The sequence below is a fragment of the Dama dama genome, chromosome 9 (genome assembly GCF_033118175.1).
Source record: "Dama dama isolate Ldn47 chromosome 9, ASM3311817v1, whole genome shotgun sequence".
Taxonomy (NCBI): Eukaryota; Metazoa; Chordata; class Mammalia; order Artiodactyla; family Cervidae; genus Dama; species Dama dama.
Window position 1 is genome coordinate 96,433,095 of NC_083689.1, and position 23,443 is coordinate 96,456,537.

A 23,443-nucleotide genomic window follows, 5' to 3' on the forward strand; every position below is an offset into this window, starting at 1 on the left:
TTTGTACGTTTTGAATTTCACCAGTGCAGTGGTTAGACAAGTGCTTTCCCTGTGTAGCCCTGGCTTTGAATTTAGCTTTCGCTTCCTAAAACCAAATGTGTTAAAACACTTATCTGATGCCCAGATTTGAGTAGATTTTTCTTAAAACTGAAATTATAGGAAGAACTCCATGGATAGGGGAGCCTGTCAGACTATAGTTCATACAGTCACTAACTGTTGGACACGACTGGAGCGACTTAGCACACATGCACATAAATAGGTTGAATGCCCAGATCCTTGTTGTCCACCTGCTTTATCCCTTTATCATTACAGCTCCATCTGTATAGGGAAAGTAAAATGGACACCCTGAAATAGTCAGTGGGATAGAAGTGTATTTGAAATCTCATTTGCTTTTTTTTTTTAAAAAAAGGTATTTTAGTCAATAAGGACGGGTGTGGGATTCAAATTATCGAAGCATTTCTCAGATCTTATAGTCACCTAAAGTGTATTCACCTATTTATTACATTTTCCTGTGCATTAACCTTAGCTTAGCATTTATACATTCAGATTAGAATGCTTATACTCTTCTTTTATGGGCAGGTGGTAATACCTATTACTTTTGTAAAATTCTTCAGTATAAGGGTATGGGCAGTGGGGTATGACAGAGCAGAATTTACATCCTGGTTTAGCTTTCTTGTGGATAAAGCTGTGTGAACTTAGGCAAATTAGCGATCTCTCCAAGCCTCAGTTTCCTTATCTGTAAAATGGGAATGATAAAAGTTCCTGTCTCTTGAACTTGTCATGGAGTTTAAAAAAGATAATGCATGTAAAGCACATAGCACTATGCCTAATACATAGGAGCTAAAAATTATCATTATTGCTTCTAGTGTAATTCAATTATTTGGAAAAAAAGGTTGAGGGAAAATGAATAATTGCTTTGGATTAAGGATTTTTCAAAGACTTCCCTGGTGGCTCAGACGGTAAAGCGTCTGCCTACAATGCGGGAGACCCGGGTTCGATCCCTGGGTGGGGAAGATCTTCTGGAGAAGGAAATGGCAACCCACTCCAGTACTCTTGCCTGGAAAATCCCATGGGAGAAGCCTGGAAGGCTACAGTCCATGGGGTCACAAAGAGTCGGACACGACTGAGCGACTTTACTTAAGGATTTTTCAATGGAAAAGATTGCATTTGTCCCCTTGCAAGTATTTGAACTGTAATAATTTGAATGTCTAAAATCTAAAATCAGGCTTTGACAATGTATTTCAAAGGAATGCTGTAAAATTTCATTTTTTTGGTATAAACTTTATCAAAGTCATTTTGCCTACCTCTAACATTTTATGGGAGTGGCTAGGAAATATGCACCTGTTAGAAAGAAGGAGAGAAATGCAGTTTACTTCTGGCAAGTCACAGGAATTCCTTGGGATTGGGATGGGACGGGGTGGGGTGGGATGTGATCAAATCAGGAAAGTGCTGCTATAAATTCTAATTTTTTTTTAAAAAAACACAGCTTCCAGTCTTATTTGAATGCTAATAGATTGATTTATCTCTGAACTAATTCTGGGTGAGAGACAAAACTTTGGGAACAGAATGTAAAATTAGTCACTGGTCTTCCAGTCACTTTACACAGATGTGTTCACTGACCCTTCTGGTCACCTTCTCCAGAGCACAAAACTACTGTATATTTTCCTCCTCTTTCAGTATGTTTTAAGTGATATTATTTAAGTGACTTTATGTTATCAATCATTTCAGAAACAAAATACAAACAGACACAACAAGGGGCTTAATCTAAAGATGAAAGCAATTCACAAAGAGCCAGATGGAAACTAAATTCCCCACATTTTTTCCGTTGTCTTTGAATTTTCTTTCCCTTGGGGTATCTTTTCTTTCTCTCTTGTCACTGATACTAATAGGTTATTGCAACTTGTGCCTATCTTTACTGTGTTCCTCTCTTAGCAGTTTCCAAATTCGAGAATCATTACTTCTGTAGCTCTTAAGGGTAAAAGCCAACCATGTTTCCATGTATAGATCTGTGGTTGGAATCTTACTCAGTTATTCTGATAGTTACAAAAGTAGGCATTGATTGATGTGTGATGGGAGAAGAGTGTCTAATTTCAGGAATATTTTATTTTGGGAGCAGGTGAAAATTAAGGTTTTTCTTTTGTTTTTGTTTTAATTACTTTTTGCTTTTGTTTTACATCTCGATAAATTCACCATCAAATCACTAGTATATATCTTTATGGGGCTTCCCTGGTGGCTCAGTGGTATAGAATCTGCCTGCAGTGCAGGAGCCACAGGTGACGTGGGTTCAATCCCTGGGTCAGGAAGAGCCCCTGCAGGAGGGCACGGCAACCCACTCCAGTATTCTTGCCTGGAGAATCCCATGGACAGAGGCGCCTGGCATGCTACAGTTCATAGGGTTGCAAAGAATCAGACACAACTGAATTGACTTAGCACATACCTACATATATCTTTACAGACTATGATTTTTCTATTCCTATAACTATTGGAGTTTATTCTAACCTTTCCTCTTCTATATTAGGCATGTTTAGTTTGGGACTTCCCTCGTGGTCCAGGGGTTAAGACCCTGGCGTAGGTTCGATCCCTGGCCGGGGAGTTCCACATGCCTCTAGCGTGGTGCGGCCAAAAAGGAAAAAAAAAAAAAAAGTATACATTAGGTGTGTTTGCTCATTGCTAAACCTTTTCAGTTATTCATGATTCTAATTCAAATTTTTAGGTGAAATAAAATGCATTTCCTTTTAGATTATGTTGCGGACATCAAACGACTTAAAACAACAACAACAGCAACAGCGAAGTATTCTACCATGAGCTTAATGAGTCATGCTCTGGGACAAAGTGGGGATTGGCAGGAGGGAGGAGTGAAGTGAGGAAAAGTATAAACCAAAAGCAGGCATGTATCAGGAAAAACTCCAGCCAGGGCTGATGGGCTGAGCGTTATTGATGCTGCTTTATGATATGTGTCAAAATAAATGCAGGAAACAGCTTTTGCTTCAAAGTTTGGAATGCTGCGGTAACTGATATTTAAGTCAAGGAATGTTACAATTGGAAGAACTGACCTAAAACTCTTTCCAAAACCATCAATTTTGTTTATTAAACTTACTGACGAAAAGAGAAGTGACAAGAAAAGACATAGATCATTTATTTATTTGACAAGGTACTCAGAGTTCTTTTCCTTGGTAGAGCAGCAATTAAGATGGGTTTTGTTATGCTCAGCATGTGCATTGCCCTGGTTTAAAATTGTTTACATATTTACTGGCAAGGCACTAATGAAAATAAATCAGCCCAAAGGACTTTTATCTCCCTGTCTGTGGAACACTGTGAAAGTTGCATTTTTAATGGATGATGACCACAGTTGTTTTTAGGATTCCTGAATGAAGTCATGAAGTCTTCAGAATTTTGGAACCCAAAATTTTGACTCATGTTACAATTTGAGTAACTGCTTTATAGAAAAGGGCCTGGTCTAATTTTGATCCCGTGTCTTCATTATCTTAAGTTGGAGGCTCATTTGCTGAGAATGATGATTCTAAGTCCCATAATTAAGGCAAATTTTTACTTCAAGTTATTTAAGTTGTGAGAAAGAGATACACAGAGGTCGCTATTTCTCAAATCAGGTGTCCTGTGCTACACTTTGGAAGTTATGTGTGCCTCAAAATAGAGTGTAGGTCCCTCTGCGAAAAAGGCTTTTTTTTTTTTTTTTCTGGAGCAAGATTTCTAAGAGACTTTAACATGCAAATGGACATTGCGAATAATCAGGAAAAGACATGGCATTTGGCATTTCCCAGACTGTTATCAAGAAGTATCTATTCTCATCTCTTAGAACTCTGTTTCTCAGAACATAGTTAGGGGAAATCTGCCAGGAGCGATAGGGTTCCTTGTAAGTACATAGCTGGCAATGAGCCACTCTGGGTCGTTGTCTTTCAGATGGTCACTGGCACGCCTGATTCAAGAGCAGGGCTTGGGAGTCTCTTCTCTGTGCTACTTGTATTTGTCCTTTCTGAGAGAGCGCATCCAGTGGAGTCTACTGGCCACTATCCAATATGTGCGTGCTAAGTTGCTTCAGTCCTGTCCGACTCTGTGCGACCCTATGGACTGCAGCCCGCCAGGCTCCTCTGTCTATGGGATTCTCCAGGCAAGAACACTGGAGTGGGTTGCCATGCCCTCCTCCAGGGGATCTTCCCAACCCAGGAATCAAACTCACATCTCTTATATCTCCTGTATTGACAGGCAGATTCTTTACCACTAGCATCACCTGGGAAATCATCATTCTTTATGGTGCATTCCTTTTGATCTGTCTTTAACCATGGTGCCCCAGAGTACTTTGGCCTTTATACATAGTCTTTTGGCCTTAGCATGAATTTGTGGACCAGCTAGCAGTGCTCAAGCTAGTAATATAAAAAGACCCAAACCACAGAATTTTGGCACTGTTCTTCCTTAGATGGAGACGGTTGGATGGCATCACTGACTCAGTGGACATGAGTCTGAGTAAACTCTGGGAGTTGGTGATGGACAGGGAGACCTGGCGTGCTGCAGTCTATCGGGTTGCAAAGAGTCAGACATGACTGAGCGACTGGACTGAACTGAGGACAGGTAGCATTAAGGTATAAGCATTAAGGACTGTTCTGTTCAGGTAACATCCATCTTCATGTAAGATATTCATTCAATCATTCTTTCAGTACTATAAGATACCTATTATGTATTGGATACCACGTTAGGCTATGGGGAGGCAAATATGAATAAGACAGCTTCCTGGTTCTCAAGCAATATATGGGTGATTTAAGCCATTGATATAACGGTTGGTCTTGCTTGCTTCTTAAGATCTTATTTGGATATACAATTGGCCACTTCATTTTTGAAAGTCAGTATAGATGATTGAAATATATACACATGATTTTCCCATGACTGTTAAATTTGGTCTGAAAAGGAAGAAAGAAAGTGAAGTCGCTCAGTTGTGTCTGACTCTTTGCAACCCCATGGACTGTAGCCTACCAGGCTCCTCCATCCATGGGATTTTCCAGGCGAGAATACTGGAGTGGATTGCCATTTCCTTCTCCAGGGGATCTTCCCAACCCGGGTCTCCCGCATTGTAGGCAGACGCTTTACCGTCTGAGCCACCGGGAACTCCATCGGCAGGTCGGTATAAACCCCCCACAGGATTTCTGCCATAAGCCATATGAGGTCACTGCTGAACCTCAGAGCAGGGCTCCTCACTTGCTTCGCACAGGGCATGTCATTCTTTCACACAAGCACACAGTAGAGTTAGTAAAGTACAGCGGAAAACATGTTCACTAGAAGAGCAAAGAACTAGAGCTCCAAGCATCCTTACCTTGTCCTGAAGAATCCCGGTCCAGCCCCCAAGATGACAGGTTGCTGCTGAACCATGAAAGACGCCGGGATTCCTGGCCTCCAGAGGACAAGAATTTAATCCGGGGCCAGAGGTGAGGCTTGATCGCTCAGAGCTTTTGTCTAATAAAGTTTTATTAAAGTATAAGAGAGACAGAGGAAGCTGCTGACATACGCATCAGGAGAGGGCAGACTGATGTGGAGTCTAAATTTTCTGCAGCATTCCCCTACAGAGACCAGCTCCAGGCAGTGCCAGCCCAGGTAAGGGTGACCAGGAATGCACTACTTGGTGGGTGTTTAATTGATAACGAAGGTGTATTATGTTCTCTTCCCCCTGCAAGAGACGTGGTGAAATCTGTATGATGCCATCTTTTTTCCCCTGTGCATTCTCAGGCCAGGCAGCCCAGACGGCACCTGACTGTAGGACCAGAAAGGAACAGGGCAGTAGCACCCACAGCACAGCCAGAAGAAACCTTTTGATAGCAGTTGTGTGGATCTTTGCTGCCTGGGCGCTCTTCATCCCTGTGCTTCAGTGCAGGCCTTGATGAGGAACAGAAGTCCAGGGCAAGAGAAAAATTAATTTGTTCTCTTATCTGAGTTTAGAAGGATCCTGTGCTCAAGGCTTCTTGGGCTTCAGATTCAAACACTGCAGTGTAGAGGGATCCCTGCACCGTTGCGCTCTGATTAAATATGTTGTAAATTACATGCCAGAGCATCAGCAGGTTAAAGGTCTATTTGGGTTTAAAAAAGGAAAGATTTCCACCTGAGAAGTTTATATATATATATATATATATATATATATATATATATATATGAATATACTTCACAGTTAAAGAAAAAGTTGGGATATCTTGGGATAGAAAGGTAACAAGGCAAAAATGACTGAATTTACTATTGATGTTGACACCAGTTGCTAAAAAGATTGTTTTGGATTACTTTTCATTCATAGCCTGAGAGATAGTGAATGGGAAAGGTACTCTTCCTGGGCCTTCTCCTCAGAACCCCATCACTCACCCTTCTTTTTGAATATTCTGTATAGCAAAGCAGCAATCTCAGGCTTTATTCTTTATGGGTTCATTGGGGCTTCCCCTGTGACTCAGCTGGTAAAGAATACAACCGCGATGCAGGAGACCTGGGTCCGATCCCTGCGTTGGGAAGATACCCTGGAGAACGGAAAGGCTACCCGCTCCAGTATTCTGGCCTGGAGAATTCCATGGACTGTTTGGTCCATGGGGTTGCAAAGAGACTGAGTGACTTTCACTTTCACTTTCTCACTTAGGTAGCTACTGACCACAGAACTAAGTTTTTCCTTCAATAGTTCTTTGCACATGTGTTTTTCACAGTCCTCTGAGGGCTTTCTCACCATGCAGCAGATACTTGTGCAAGGCCCTTGGGAAAATACAGCAGTGCACAAGACAAACTCCCTACCTACACACACGCGCAGGCAGATTCTAGCCACTGATGGAGGGTGTGGACTAGTGGTGTGAATATGCTGCTCAAACTACCGCACAATTGCACTCATCTCACGCACTAGTAATGTAATACTCAAAATTCTACAAGCCAGGCTTCAGCAATACATGAACCGTGAACTTCCAGATGTTCAAGCTGGTTTTAGAAAAGGCGGAGGAACCAGAGATCAAACTGCCAACATCCATTGGATCACAGAAAAAGCAAGAGTTCCAGAAAAACATCTATTTCTGCCTTATTGACTGTGCCAAAGCCTTTGACTCTGTGGATCACAATAAACTGTGGAAAATTCTGAAAGAGATGGGCATACCAGACCACCTGACCTGCCTCTTGATAAATCTGTATGCAGGTCAGGAAGCAACAGTTAGAACTGGACATGGACCAACAGACTGGTTCCAAATAGGAAAAGGAGTACGTCAAGGCTGTATATTGTCACCCCGCTTATTTAACTTATATGCAGAGTACATCATGAGAAATGCTGGGCTGAAAGAAGCACAAGCTGGAATCAAGATTGCCAGGAGAAATATCAATAACTTCAGATATGCAGATGACACCACCCTTATGGCAGAAAGTAAAGAAGAACTAAAGAGCCTCTTGATGAAAGGGAAAGAGGAGAGTGAAAAAGTTGGCTTAAAGTTCAACATTCAGAAAACTAAGATCATGGCATCTGGTCCCATCACTTCATGGCAAGAGATAGGGAAACAGTGGAAACAGTGGCTGATTTTATTTTTGGGGGGCTCCAAAATCACTGCAGATGGTGACTGCAGCCATGAAATTAAAAGACACTTACTCCTTGGAAGGAAAGTTATGACCAACCTAGACAGCATATTAAAAAACAGACATTACTTTGTCAACAAAGGTCCGTCTAGTCAAGTCTATGGTTTTTCCAATGGTCATGTATGGATGTGAGAGTTGGGCTATGAAGAAAGCTGAGTGCCAAAGAATTGATGCTTTTGAACTGTGGTGTTGGAGAAGACTCTTAAGAGTCCCTTGGACTGTATGGAGATCCAACCAGTCCATCCTAAAGGGGATCAGTCCTGGGTGTTCATTGGAAGGACTGATGTTGAAGCTGAAACTCTAATACTTTGGCCACCTGATGGGAAGAGCTGACTCATTTGAAATGACCCTGATGCTGGGAAAGACTGAAGGCAGGAGGAGAAGGGGATGACAGAGGATGAGATGGTTGGATGGCATCACTGACTCAATGGACATGAGTTTGGGTGGACTGCAGGAGTTGGTGATGGACAGGGAGGCCTGGCGTGCTGCGGTTCCTGGGGTTGCAAAGAGTTAGACATGACTGAGTGACTGACTGAACTGACCTGATGCTGCTTAAGGACTCCAAGCGACAAAACAGCAACCTCCTCTTGTATAAACATGGAATTCATGTTCTTATGTTCTTTCAGAACTACCTTTTGCGGCTTCTGTGCACTCCTGAAGCAATGGGACACCATAGCTCTTGTTCCTTTTGGACGCATTCACCTTCTGGGAACATAAGTGCATACTTGGTATATTGTAGGCTGTCACCAGCCTCCAGCATGGCTGATGGTCTTGTCTGGTGCTCATTGTTTCAGGAGCAAGTCTATGATACATCTTTCTTTAACATAGATTGTTCTCTGATTTGTGATAATATTTATTGAAGGTGCTTTCTAACTTTTATTACATGTTGCCTCATTTAAAAGATCATATTTAATTACCATATATCATTGATATTAAAACCACATTTTTTTGGTATTTTAACAGTTTTTAACAGGATGTGGTTTATAACCAACGGCATGCCTTCATCTAGCTACCAATATTCCTCCCTATTCATTAAAAATCTTCTTTCAAGACACATGTCTCAACTAGGGACACATTGGAGGCCCTTCACCCTGCCTATGTTTCTGGTATCTGACATACTAAAGGAATTTAGGCATTCATGCTGCTTGGGTCCAACAGTTGTAAGAAAACCAGGGCTCCTTATCTTATGTCCTGACATATTATTGTGTCTCCCTTTTGGGAGAGGGAACAATGACATATTTAGATATGGGATAAAATTGATTCATGAATTTAGACTATCTCACAGGCTTCCCTGGTAGCTCAGTGGTAAGGAACCCACTGCCAATGCAAGTTCAATTTCTGGGTCGGGAAGATACCCTGGTAAAGGAAATGGCAAACCACTCCAGCATTCTTTCCTGGGAAATCCCATAGACAGAGGAGCCTGACTACAGGCTACAGTCCATGGAGTCACAAAGAGTTGAGCACAACTCAGCGACTATTAATAAAAACAACAAACAGCATAGAGACTGCATCTAACCTTCAGTGAATGCTGCAAAGTATATATTTTTCTATGATACACACGGACATATTTGAAAAATATAACAGGTGGAAAAGGCACTCCCATATGATAAGCTAAATGATTATGGAGAGGTGTAGGAATACAGTATATGGATAAAACCAAATGAAGGATCAGTTAATCAATATAAATCCTGAGCAGGAAGAGGCTATTTTGGGGTTGGGAACAGTTAATGGAAGATATTAGAAGTAAACTGGCTTTTGAAAGCAGTAAAGGATTTGGATAAGAAGAAATGGGGGTGAGGGAAAATATGTTCTTTTCCCTAAATTTTTTTACACATGTATCTCCAGTAGAGGAATTCAAAGTGAATGCATATTTTTAGGCTCTGATCATGCACTTGAAAATATAGCATACATTTATGAAATTGACTGTTTTACTAAGAACCAATTAGAATACTTCTGCTTTTCTGGGAATTTTGAATATTTTTTACTAACTCCGGGTGGCAGAGGAAGACAGCAAAGCACTGACTCATCTCTGAGATAGTGCAGAAAGGATTAGCTGGGCAGACTTAATTCCAGAGAGGTTTCAAGGGGGCCTGGCTATCTTAGACCTGAATGTGAAATGAGTATAACCCATGACTCACAGAAAACTCTTGAAATGGGTAAAATGACTAAGCCATTCTCATCTGAAACGAGCTGGACTAGGCCACACTTGGATTATTTAGCAGGAAATCGCAAGGTCTTCTCAATAAACAAGCCGCAATTTGGGAAGATAGTGTCGGCTTCCCTTGTGGTTATGCCACTTATCTTTCATTTCATCACCGTGAGCCCCTTCTTCCTGCCCTCAAACTGTGAAATGCCACGTTACCTTCTGGGCTTAGCTGAGGGCTTATTTCTATTATTAAATGGGTCCGACTTCCCCCTTCCCTTTTCAGTCATTTCCTTCCTTCCTTGCTTCTTTTAAACTTTAAAGCTCAGTTTGAGCACTCCAGAACAGTTTTATCGATAAAGTTTGATGTTACGTGTTTATATTTTTAGTATAATTCTAAACTTTAAAAACAAATGAGGAAGACCCATTCTGCTCTCGTAAATACCAGATCATGTTGCTTAACATTTTTGTTTACCTTTGGGTCTAGTGATTAAAAGGCCCACGCAACACATTTTACAAGTTTGCTTCCATTTTGACAATTTTTCCCCAGACTTGGGACATCAGGTTCCTCTTCTATCCATCTGTCTGTCCCATTCTTTCTATCTGCTGGAGGAGCAGTTATCCACCATGCTGGACTCTAGATACTTTTATAAAATACTGGTCTCCAGGCCCTATCCAGAGTGATTTTAATTTATTGGTCCAAGATGTGGTTCAGAATCAGAATTCTTTAAATTGAGGTATACATAATATATAACGTTATGGTGGTTTCAGATGAATAACGTAATGATCTGATATTTATATACATTGTGAAGTGTTCACCACAATGAGTCTAGTTAACATCTGTCATCACACATAGTTACACATTTTGTGTGTGTGATGAGATCTTTTAAGATTTACTCTGTGACGCTGTGCTGTCCTTACTCGCTCAGTCGCGTCCAGCTCTTTGCGACCCCATGGACTTGTAGTCCTCCAGGCCCCTCTGTCCATGGGATTCCCCAGGCCAGAATACTGGAGTGGGTTGCCATGCCCTCCTCCAGGGGAAATGCCGACCCAGAAATGGAACTGAGGTCTCCTGCATTGTAGGTGGATTCTTTACCAGCTAAGCTACCTGGGAAGCCCAGGATTTACCTTTAGCAGCTTTTAAATATACAATATGGCATTATAAACTATAGTCACCATGCTGTGCATTACACTTTCATGATTTATTTATTTTACAACTGGAAGTTTGTATCTTTTGACCACCTTATCCTTTTTTTGCCCACTCCTCACCATCTGCCACTGGAAACTACCAATCTACTTTCTTTATCTAAAGGATTCTTTAAAACTCCTCAAGGAATTGTAGAACCAGATTTGCGAAACACTGTGTTAGTCTTGAAACCTGGTCAGAACCAGTGAAAGCCTCTAGATCTGAGGTCAAGGCTGGTCCAGTTTAGTAAGTCATGAGGCAGAATTTCTCTGGCAGCTATTGAAATAAAGAATTGCTGTGGATATCCAGAACATTCTTGGGCCCTAATGCTGAATTATCACTAAATTAAGGATTCTGAGTTATTTGTTTCTGGCCACTAGCTATAGAGTGGCCCATGCAGTCAACCTTGCAGCTAACATATACAGTACCTTTAAGAAGACAGAAAAAGCTACTCCTTATTTAAGGCACTTTGCTGTTTTCTGAAACTGTTGGAGTAAGTATACAAATTTGTGATGACTTTGTAAATGGTACCCCATGGAGTTGTGCAGTGCATAGCCTGTACAACCACACCCTGTGACCCATCACATTCTTGTGTTTTTGTTTAAACAAGTCATGACCAGAACTAGTGACTTGGGGATGCAGACAATTGTTGGCATAGCAACTAAGATAAAAGGCAAATTTAAAGTCTGAGATAATGGGTTAAGATGTTCTTGAAAGGCTCCCTGCCTCATGGCTCTGTCATATTGCTTAATTTAGCCCAGGTTGCTAGGGAAATGAATTCAAAATTGACCAAGGCAGTGTCTAGAAGCTGTGTGTGAAAAATAAGTAAAATTCATGGTAAATATACCCTCTGCTTGACAACCTTGGATGGATTTATTTGCTTACCCAGAGTTGAACACTAAGATAACCTGCCCAGCCTTGGCAAAATTGCTGAGTAAGGCATACTTCTTTTCAGGTTCCTCAGCATCTTCTTTTTTACTTAATTTTTTTTTAGCATGCTGATACTTTTAGTTTAATTAATTAATTTTTATTCAATTTATTTAAATTGAAAAAACAAATCAAAAACAGTTCACCCATTTCTCCCACTCCCCACCACCCCACCTCTGGCAACTACCAATCTAGTCTCTGTATCAGCTATGCTATGAAAGGAATAGCTTCCCTCTAAGCTCAGTTGGTAAAGAATCTGCCTGCAATGCAGGAGACCCCAATTCGATCCCTGGGTTGGGAAGATCCCCTGGAGAAGGGGAAGACTACCCACTCCAATATTCTGGCCTGGAGAATTCCATGGACTATATAATCCATGGGGTTGCAAAGAGTCAGACACAACTGAGCAACTTTCATAACACACAATGAATAGAATATTCTGACAGAAGGATTTAGCTATGAACCTCACTGCTGGCCAGTGGGTTCCATGGATGGTCCCTGCCTTCACTGTAGTTGCAGTTAGGCAGGCCTGATGGTATAACTGTGCTGTCCACTAGAACTTTCTGTGGTGACAGAGATGATCTGTAATCTGTGCTATCCAGTAAAATATGGATGTATATGTGTATGTATGTGTGTGTACATCATTAACTCTGTGTGGCTATAGAGCACTTGAAATGTGACTAGAGAAACTAGGAATTGAACTTCTAATTTTAAATGCTTTTAATTAATTTCATTTAAAATTTAAACAGCTACAGGTGGCTAGTGGCAACCATACTGGACAATGAAGGTCTGAGAGAGAGATCTTCTCTAGACAGCGAGAAAACTCATGCTTACTATGCACCTTCCCATTGTCAGCAATGGTTTTTTTTTTTTTTTTTTTTTTTTTTATGATCTTCTTTAATCCTCAGGAAACCTTGCAAGGTAGGTATTGTCTCCATCTCATAGATTGAAAATAACTGCAGCTCAGGGAAGCAATGGTCCATGTTGTAAGACTGATAAATGATCAAATCAGCATTCAAACTTTGGTCTCTTTGGTTCTAAAGCTTGTGCTTGAAGTTTACCTGGGGAGGGGGTCTTCCCTGTGAAGAGTTATTATAGAATCTAAGTTTAAAATTAAAGCAGTAATGGCCACCATCAAAACACTCCCTTCAGTTGTCACTGTGTGATAAAAAGAATTGTCCAGAGAGAGTGAGAAGGGAGTGTGTGCCATGGACACAGACACACAGACACAACAGACACACAGACACAACACGTGCAGTGGACAGGAGGTGGTGTTGGAGCCGGGCAATGCCAGGAAGAGAAGGGGCCAAAGGCACTGTGCCGCTGGAAGATCTCCTCAGCACGGCCTCCTCGATTTGTCATACGCAGAATCACATACTCCGTCCCTACTCTTCCCTTTCTCCATCAGATTAAAATCGGGCTTTAGTGCTCCAAATAGAACTGTCAGAGGCTGACTGGTTGGCAGCTGCTTAGGACTGAGTAGAAGTGGATCTGGGAGTTGCCAGCTTCTTTTCACTGGAGCCTAAACCCTGCCAAGGGCAGGACCTCAGTTCTCTCCTCACTCCCACTTCCTTTCTGTGTTTCTTAAGATGTCCAGAGTCCATTATTTACTGTCCTGTGTGTCCTGCTTCATTCACAGCTGTTCCCCACATCTAGGGAATATGCATTTATCCTCAAGGCTGTGGTTCTCAAGACCTGGCTACAACAGAAAAAAACTGTTGCACTTTAAAAAGTCCAGCTGCCAGGGATCTGCCCAAACAAAGTTTGAATTTCTAGGAGTGGAGTCCCATCATCAGTATGTTCTGCTAGTTTCCTGAGTGACTCCGATGTGAAGGCAAGGCTGAGAAGCATAGTCCTTGCCTATGAGCCATCTGCGTGTCTCCCGGAGTTGCACTGCTCTCAAATGTTTTGAACCTAGGGCACTTGGTAGGTGAAGGCTGTGGGTGGAAAGGGTGAGTGTTGCAGGTGGTAAGAAACAAGTGGTTGAAAAGTGCCTCTGAAGGACCCTGCAGGTGAGGAAGACAAGAAAAGAGATGTGGAGGGGTCCTTCAGGGTGCTTCTGTCACAAATCATTAGATGGGTGGAAAGCAGGAATCCCTGATAAAAAAGAGAGCTTCAGGATGATTTATCCATAGTGACGTTTCTTCCATTTGACATCATTTGTTGAGAATATTCTGTACCAGCTCCTGCTGTAGGGGCACAGAGATCGATCAGAAGGGCCCTTTCATGGAGAAGGTCGTCAGGTCTGGAATCAACAAAAAGAAGAGAAAAATTAGGGAAAAACAAAAAAACCCTCCTTTGACCAAGTAAGAATAACCTTTGTTTAACTCTGTTTGTGTACATTTGCCATGTATTCCCAACAAACCAGCTCCCAGACACATCATGTGTCAGATTCTCTTTGCTGTAGTTGTGTTCAGTTGCAGCAGTATCCTCTTGTTTATATCTTCTTAGCCTTCATGTGGTCTGTTTGTGCACAGTTTAACCAAACTGAAAGGAACCTTAGTGCCTTGTCCACCTGCAGCTTCTCCTAAAAGGATTGTGTGTGAAGTAAAAGTCTATAATGGTTTTTGGAAATGCATTAAATAAGTCCACTCCTCTTCTTTGACACCCCCTTGCCAACTCATTCCCTCTACCACATCACGATGAACAAATTTCCACTTCTAACCAGAGCCTAAATCAAAGTATTTTATGTGCTTTGATGGGGCTGTACATTGGAGAATTAAAGAAAAAGTTTCCTGTTGGTCTCAGGAGTCTGTGTTTGGACGAGCAGCACAATGTCCTCGTCTGCCCTGGAGGCTACATCAAGCATGCCTCTGTGGCTCTGTGCCTGCTTGCCATGTGCTTCAGCGTCAGTATTCACTTGAAAAGCTGTCTTCATTTTATCATGAGTGTAGTGCTCAGGGTGAGGGCCCTGCACAGGAGAAGGCGGGATCTTGGAAGCTGATGAGTCCTCCTATCCTCTGGGCACTTGTCTTCCTCCCTCTTTGCACCTTCATAAACACAAACAAGGCATCAGTTAGTTTCATCTGTCTTTGTATTTTATGTAAATGGGATCATGCATTATGTACCCTTTTGTGTCTGGCTTCTTTCGTTTAACTCTGCTTGTGATGTTGGTGTGTGTGGTTGTAGATCATTTACCATCATCGTGGTAGAGTTTTCCACTTTGTGAATATTTATCCACTCACCCGCTGATGTGTATTTGGGGTTGTTTTCAATTTGAGGTTATTGCAATTGCTGCTATGAACAATCTGGTAAAAGTAATCCAGTGAATGTATATACAAATTTCAGTTGGGAGTATACCTAAAATTGGAGTTGTCAGGCAATAGGGAATGTGTATATTCAGTTTAAATGGGTACTGCCAAACAAATTTCCAAACTGGCTGTACTAATTTTCCTGTCCACCAGCAGTGTATGAGAACTCTGATACTTCCACTTGGCCTTTCCTATCTTTTCATTTTAGGCATACTGGTGTGTGTGTAGGATCACACTGTGATTTTAATTTTCAATTTCTTGGTGACTATTGAAGTTGATTGTCTGTCATGTTTATTGGGGGCTTTCCATGTGTCCCAGTGGTAAAAAATCTGCAATGCAAGAGATGCAAGAGACATGAGTTTGATCCCTGGGTTGGAAAGATCTCCTGGAGTAGGAAATGGCAACTCACTCCAATATTCTAGCCCAGAAAATTCCATGGATAGAGGAGCCTGGTGGGCTACAGTCCAGGTGGTCACAAAGAGTCAGATACAACTAAGCAACTGAGCATGCGCACACGTGTTTATAAATATGTAAATAATTTCTATAATTTCCATCTATAAATAATTTCTGTTGTTTTATTATGGTTATTTTAATAACACAGAGACAAATTGTGTATCCTACTTTTTCACTAGCAGTTTTCGTAACATTTTTGCTGCTTAATATCATGGAGAAATCAAATTCCTTTTTCTTAGGCTAACCTAATACAATCGTTTTCTTAAATTGTTCAGTTGCCTGGTCATAAAAGGAACAACTCAAAGTAAAGAGGATTTCACTGAAATTGAATGACTTAATATATAATAAATGTGAACAGATTGAAGGAAAATTACGCAGTTATTTTCGACTGTATGATTGATATGTCTTTAGATGTTTTGCATCATTTATATCTTCCTCAAAAGACGGTCAACCTTGGTGCTGAGAGAAAGAACAAGCTAGAGAGACCTTATTCTGATGAAGTTTGCTTTCTGAATGAAATTATTGTTCGAGAGTTGATATGCCATTAGTAAAATTTGATTCAAATCAAATGAGCTATTGTTTTAGAGGCCTTTTCTGTTACTGGAAATCAAGGCTGCCAAGCTATTCTGTGAAGTGCAGTGATGGAACTTCAGAGAAGGCTTCCACAGTTAGGTGAGTTGGATAAACTCATTAAGCCAACAGATTCGATCATTTGGGGCTTTACTGAAGACCACATGGGCAGTGTGGCGGTCTAGAATAGAAAAGCTGGAGGATAGCAAGAGTCACAGAAATCTAACAAGCAAGATTATCTGGCCCTATCTTCATTTTTCTGTTCTAAGAAAATGCCAGATGGATTTATTGCCTGCCAGTTAGTGACAACAGAATATAGGAAGGACTGGCTCTACTTGTGGGAGAAAAACATCTTAGTTAGTCATATATTGCTGACTGAACCACTTTATCATTTGAAGCATCAGTGGGATTTAAAATGATCCTAAATCTTTCCAAATGGCTTGTTGGGGCATTTTTCTAGACAGGGAACATTCTTAAGAAAATGTCTAAATCAAGGACAGCCTTCTCCTAACTTTGATCCCTTTGACCTCTACTCCCTGGGGAAGAGTACACACAGCGCAGATCTCTCTCTTCACATGTTGGTTCTTGCTCCTGTGTGTTCAGGACTGGATGAGCAGTAAATGAATCAGTGCTGTCCTGAGAGGGCCCTGAGGCCCGGCCATCGACCCTCTCATCCTTGTCCCTGTCATTCTAGAAGTGCTGTCCTCCTTTGAGTTTTGGAGGCTTTGGGGTTTTGGAAAGAACTTTTAAAATACATGTAAACTTGAGAGAGGACCCTCTTGAAATAGTTCTCATTTGACATCTTAGTAAGATTTTGCTAAAATAAATCCTGCAGAGGAAAAAGGAGGAGATGAGAGGGAAGGTATGAGAGAGTAAATGGATGAGAGAGCCAGTTTTACAGTCCAGTCGTGACTATGTCCACAAAATTTACCAAAAAATAACACTTCTAAAAGTATACATACATACAGTTCTCATCCAAGAAGCATCACAGATTTGGGGGTAGAATCTATTTTGGGATGGACATCAAGAAATGTGATCAAATATAGTTTCTACCATTATTAAATTGGCCCTCAGGTCAAACATAGGTTTTTTTTTGTGTGTGTGTGTGTCTCCATTTTTTTTTTTTCCATTTCCCTCCTAGAGATAATGGGTTTGACAACAAATTCGAAGGGAGGCAATTAATTATTTCTCTTTGTTACTGGCCTTTGCTTCTAAAATTTCTTCTGGCTCGTCAAACTGGCAAATTCCCTGTGCCTCTAAACACCTCATGTTTAAAAAATATTTTGAGAGCATTGTTTCAAGGCTTTTTCCATTCTGTCTTGAAGGTCCCTGGTTATATGTTCTAGAGAAATTTGATACAAATAATAAACAAGAAAAAAGAGTCCGCCAAAAAGACCACCTTATAGAGCTCACCTTGAGCTCAGATTGGCTCTCTGACACCCCTTTTTCTCCTTCCTTTCTGGAAATGCCTGAATTATACCTTTATGGATGGTAAACTGTTTGTGTTTCAAGGAGGGAAAGACTAGGATATGCTTGACTTTTGCTGAAGGGTGATAGCAGATGTTATTTCCTGGAAGATATATTGACATTTGGTTTGAAAGAAATCAGGGCTTTCATTTCAGATAATCTTGTCTTAGATAATTCATAGCTGATCCAGGGCCTTTGGCTCTTTCATTGACAGTAAGCCATATTTTAACTCATCCCTAGATATACAAGGTCTATTTGACTCAGTGAGTCACTAATTGTCTTTAAGGTTTCATTAAAAGCATAGACATCACTGAAGAGCTTGTATTAGTCACAGTTTGATCCAGGTTCACTTAGACATTTGAGGGAAGAATGGACAATGTAACCAGTGTCAAAAAAGAGAGGCTAGTGCAGTTGTTGGATTCTCAACTCTACATGTCCAACAAGCATGGAAAATGTGAAGGACCTGTTGGAATGGCATCTGGTTGGCCAGGGTGACGGCTGTGGGGGGAGGGATGTTACATTACTGAAGATGATAATTTGTGTAAACTCTCGTGTTGGCCATTTCAGCCTCCTCTCCTTGTCTTCACTTCTACTACAACATTCTTTGCTGTCATTCCATCCAGGTAAACAGCTTAAGACAGAGTTTCTTTTGAAGGACACAGCTCATTCAAAAGATATTTGTGTTCAGATATTACTTAACTATTTTAAATAGCCCAGCCATGATGAAATACTAGCATAGCAGAATCTAAAGTAGTTTGGGCCAGCTTATTAAGTTGTTATGATGCACATTACAGGCTCATTTGCTGTAATTAATTAGTGGAGCAAGGATAGAGCCTCAGCATTAATTGCTTCTATCTAACAAATATTTTCGAAGAGAGTTAATTTATTAAGAAGAGAACAACTGGAAAGAGTACATATGCAAGATGCTCCTTATATTCTCCCTTCACTTTGCATTCTTTTCCAATGTCATCTAGAACTAACGCCAAAGAAAAGGTGTCCTTTTTGTCGTAGGGGACTGGAATACGAAAGTAGGAAATCAAGAGATACCTGGAGTAACAGGCAAGTTTGGCCTTGGAGTACAAAATGAAGCAGGGAAAAGGCTAACAGAGTTTTGCCAAGAGAATGCACTGGTCATAGCATACCACCTCTTCTAACAACACAAGAGACAACTCTACACATGGACATCACCAGATGGTGAACACCGAAATCAGACTGAGTGTATTCTTCGCAGGTGAAGGTGGAGAAGCTCTATACAGTCAGCAAGACAAGTTGGGGAGCTGACTGTGGCTCAGATCATGAACTCCTTATTGCCAAATTCAGACTTAAATTGAAGAAAGTAGGGAAATCCATTAGACCATTCAGGTATGACCTAAATCAAACCTCTTATAATTATATAGTGGAAGTGACAAATAGATTCAAGGAATTAGATCTGATAGACAGAGTGCCTGAAGAACTAAGGTTGGAGGTTTATGATATTGTATAGGAGGCAGTGATCAAGACCATCCCAAGAAAAAGAAGTGAAAAAAGGCAAAATGGTTGTCTGAGGAGGCCTTACAAGTAGCTGGGAAAAGAAAAGAAGCTAAAGGCAAAGGAGAAAAGGAAAGATAGAGCTATCTGAATACAGAGTTCCAAAGAATAGCAAGGAGAGAATAGAAAGCCTTCCTCAGTAATCAATGCAAAGAAATAGAGGAAAACAACAGAATGGGAAAGACTAGAGATCTCTTCAAGAAAATTAGAGATACCAAGGGAACATTTCATGCAAAGATGGGCACAATAAAGGACAGAAACAGCAACAACCTAACAGAAGAAGAAGATATTAAGAAGAGGTGGCAAGAATACACAAGAACTATACAAAACAGATCTTAATGACCCAGATAACCACAATGGTGTGATCATCCAACTAGAGGAAGACATCCTGGAGTCTGAAGTCAAGTGGACCTTAGGAAGCATCATTATGAACAAAGCTGGTAGAGGTGATAGAATTCCAGTTGAGTTATTTCAAGTCTTAAAAGATGATGCTGTTAAAGTACTGCCTTCAATATGCCAGCAAATTTGGAAAACTTAGCAGTGGCCACAGGACTGGAAAAGGTTGGTTTTCATTTCAATCCCAAAGAAAGGTAATGCCAAAGAATGTTCAAACTACCGCACAATTGCACTCATCTCACACACTAGCAAAGTAACACTCAAAATTCTCCAAGCAAGGCTTCAACATTAAGTGATTCGAGAACTTCCAGATGGTCAAGCTGGATTAGGAAAGGCATAGGAACCAGAGATCATATTACCAACACCCACTGGATCATAGAAAGAGAGTTACAGGAAAATATCGACTTCTGCTGTATTGACTATGTCAAAGCCTTTGACTATGTGGATCACAATAAACTGTGGAAAATTCTTCAAGAGATTCGAATACCAGACCACCTGACCTGCTTCTCGAGAAATCTGTATGCAGGTCAAGAAGCAACAGTTAGAGCCAGACATGGAACAATGGACTGCTTCCAAATTGGGAAAGGAGTATGTACAGGTTGTATACTGTCATACTACTTATTTAACTTCTATGCAGAGTACATAATGCAAAATGCCAGGCTGGATGAAGCAGAAGCTGGAATCATGATTGCCAGGAGAAATATCAATAACCTCAGATATGCAGATGACACCACTTTTACGGCATAAAGCGAAAAGGAACTGAAGAGCCGCTTGATGAAAGTGAAAGAGGAGAGTGAAGCAGTTGGCCTAAAAGTCAACATTCAGGAAACTAAGATCATAGCATCTGGTCCCATCACTTCATGGCAAATAGATACAGAAATAATAGAAACAGTGTGAGTCTTTATTTTTTGGGGCTCCAAAATCACTGCAGATAGTGACAGCAGCCATGAAATTAAAAGATGCTTGCTACTTGGAAGAAAAGCTATGACCAACCTATACAGCGTATTAAAAAGCAGAGACATTACTTTGCTGACAAATATCCATCTAGTCAAAGCTATGGTTTTTCTAGTTGTGATGTATGGATGTGAGAGTTGGAGTATAAAGAAAGCTGAGTGCAGAAGAATTGGTGCTTTTTAACTGTGGTGTTGGAGAAGACTCTTGAGAGTCCCTTGGACTGCAAAGAGATCAATCCTAAAAGAAATCAGTTCTGAATAGTCATTGGAAGGACTGATTCTGAAGCTGAAGCTCCAATACTTTGGTTACATGATGCAAAGCAATATGCCAGCAAATTTGGAAAACTTAGCAGTGGCCACAGGACTGGAAAAGGTTGGTTTTCATTTCAATCCCAAAGAAAGGTAATGCCAAAGAATGTTCAAACTACCGCACAATTGCGGTCTTTTCATTTGAAAAGACCCTGATGCTGGCAAGATTGAGGCAGGAGAAGAAGGGGATGACAGAGGATGAGATGGTTGGATGGCATCACTGACTCAATGGACATGAGTTTGAGTAAACTCCAGGAGTTGGTGATGGAGAAGGAGGCCTGGTGTGCTCTAGTCCATGGGGTTGCAAAGAGTCAGACATGACTGAATGACTGAACTGAACTGATTATTTTAAAAAATATTTTTTAAAGTTCCAAATATAAACAAGCATTGTGTTCCTTTGCCAGTAGCCTTTTTGACTAAACTGACATATCCTAAATCACTATCTTTACATGTTTTGTTTTTTTTTTCTCCCAGTGGTTCCTGGCTGACTTTTGTGCTTTAAAATCTTTCAAATCCTTAGAGTGTTTAGGGGACAGAGATGGAAGAAGGATGGGACTCAATTTTCTCCCCACCCCCCTTGTCAAGCCTCCAGAGTAGGATGAGATGACTAGTATAATTTTGCAGTCAAAATAGCAGTACAAAATCCATAGTTAAAATATATACAGTATGTTGATATTAGTTTCCCAATCTAGTGTTAGTATTTTTTATGGATATCTGGTTTTTTTTACATGTCAACACACAAACAGTAACAATTATTTAATTATTTAGCTCTTAATAGTTTTCAAAGGGGCTATTTTTTTTTTTTTCATTTAGTCATCTCTCAAACACTGAAATAGACTAGGCAAAATGCTATTTCCTTCCATTTACTAATAAAGGAACTGAGATGAAAAGATGCTAAGGGATTTGGCTAAAAGCATAAAACTGCCTTTAGAGGAAACCAGAAACAGGACTGGATAGCTGATGGTTAGATGGTGCATACTCTTCTACTCAACTGCTAAAATTTTTAAACATACAGAAAACTATTGTTTCAGATACCCATGTTTCTACTTCCATAGGTTCAACAAATGTTAGCCTTCTGTTTGTTTGCTTCAGGTCATTTTTGTTTGGGGGTTTGTAACCGAGACAGCATATTAAAAAGCAGAGACATTACTTTGTCAAAAAAGGACCATCTAGTCAAGGCTAAGGTTTTTCCAGTAGTCATGTATGGATGTGAGAGTTGGACTATAAAGAAAGCTGAGCGCTGAATAATTGATGCTTTTGAACTGTCGTGTTGGAGAAGACACTTGAGAGTTCCTGGGACCGCAAGGAGATCCAACCAGTCCATCCTAAAGGAGATCAGTCCTGGGTGTTCACTGGAAGGACTGATGCTGACGCTGAAACTCCAATACTTTGGCCACCTGATGTGAAGAGCAGACTCACTGGAAAAGACCCTGATGCTGGGAAAGATTGAGGGCAGGAGGAGGAGGGGATGACAGAGAATGAGATGGTTGGATGGCATCACTGACTCAGTGGACATGGGTTTGGGTGGACTCTGGGAGTTGGTGATGGACAGGGACGCCTGGAGTGATGCAGTTCATGGGGTCGCAAAGAGTAGGACACGACTGAGTGACTGAACTGCACTGAACTGAACCAAGCATTGCCAATACACCTAATATCCTTTCTCCATCTTTTTTCTATCCCTCTTACCCTCCCTTTTTGTTGTTGTTCAGTTGCTCAGCCATGTTCAACTCTTTGTGACCGCATGGACTGCAGCATGCCAAGCTTCCCTGTCCTTCAGTATCTCTTGGAATTTGCTCAAACTCACATTCATTGAATCAATGATGCCATCCAACCATCTCGTCCTCTGTCATCTCCTTCTTCTCCTTCCTTCAATCTTTTCCAATGAGTAGGCTCTTTGCATCAGTGGCCAAAGTATTGGAGCTTCAGCTTCAGCACCAGTCCTTCCAATGAATAAGAAGGGCTGATATTTCCTTTAGGATTGACTGGTTTGATCTTACTGATGTCCAAGGGACTCTCAAGAGTCTTCTCCAGCACCACAGTTTGAAAGCATCAGTTCTTCGGTACTCAGTCTTCTTTATGGTCCAACTCTCACATCTGTACATAACTACTGGAGAAACCATAGCTTTGACTCTACAGACCTTTGTTGGCAAAGTGATGTCTCTGCTTTTTCATTCACTGTCTAAGTTTGTCATAGCTTTTCTTCCATGGAGAAAACATCTTTTAATTTCATAGCTGCAGTCACCATCTGCAGTATTTGGGGCCTAAGAAAATAAAGTCCATCTCTGTTTCCTTCTTTTCCCCATCTATTTGCCACAAAGTGATGGGACTAGATGCCATGATCTTAGTGTTTTGAATGTTGGGTCTTAAGCCAGCATTTTCACTCTCCTTTTTCACCTTTATCAAGAGGCTTTTTAGTTCTTCTTTACTTTCTGTCATAACGATGGTGTCTTTAGATGCTTTTCTGAAATTCCCTGCATATCTGAAGATATTGATATTTCTCCCAGCAGTCTTAATTCTAGCTTGTGATTCATCCAACTCAGCATTTTTCATGATGTATTCTGCATGCAAGTTAAAACAGCAGGGTGACAGTATACAGCCTTGATGTACTCCTTTCTTAATTTTGTACCAGTTTGTTGTTCCATGTCTAGTTCTAATTGTTGCTTCTTGTCCTGCATACAGGTTT

At 40.9% G+C, this 23,443-nt stretch overlaps 1 long non-coding RNA gene and 1 other non-coding gene across 2 annotated transcripts in view; both read left to right on the top strand.

Annotated features, from left to right (window-relative positions):
* LOC133062698 (uncharacterized) overlaps positions 1–23,443 on the top strand; it is a 340,159-nt gene that overhangs the window by 285,008 nt on the left and 31,708 nt on the right. The gene's annotated exons all lie outside the window — the stretch shown is intronic.
* TRNAC-ACA (transfer RNA cysteine (anticodon ACA)) lies at positions 942–1,013 on the top strand. The gene has a single exon. It is a non-coding gene; the product is annotated as a tRNA-Cys (tRNA).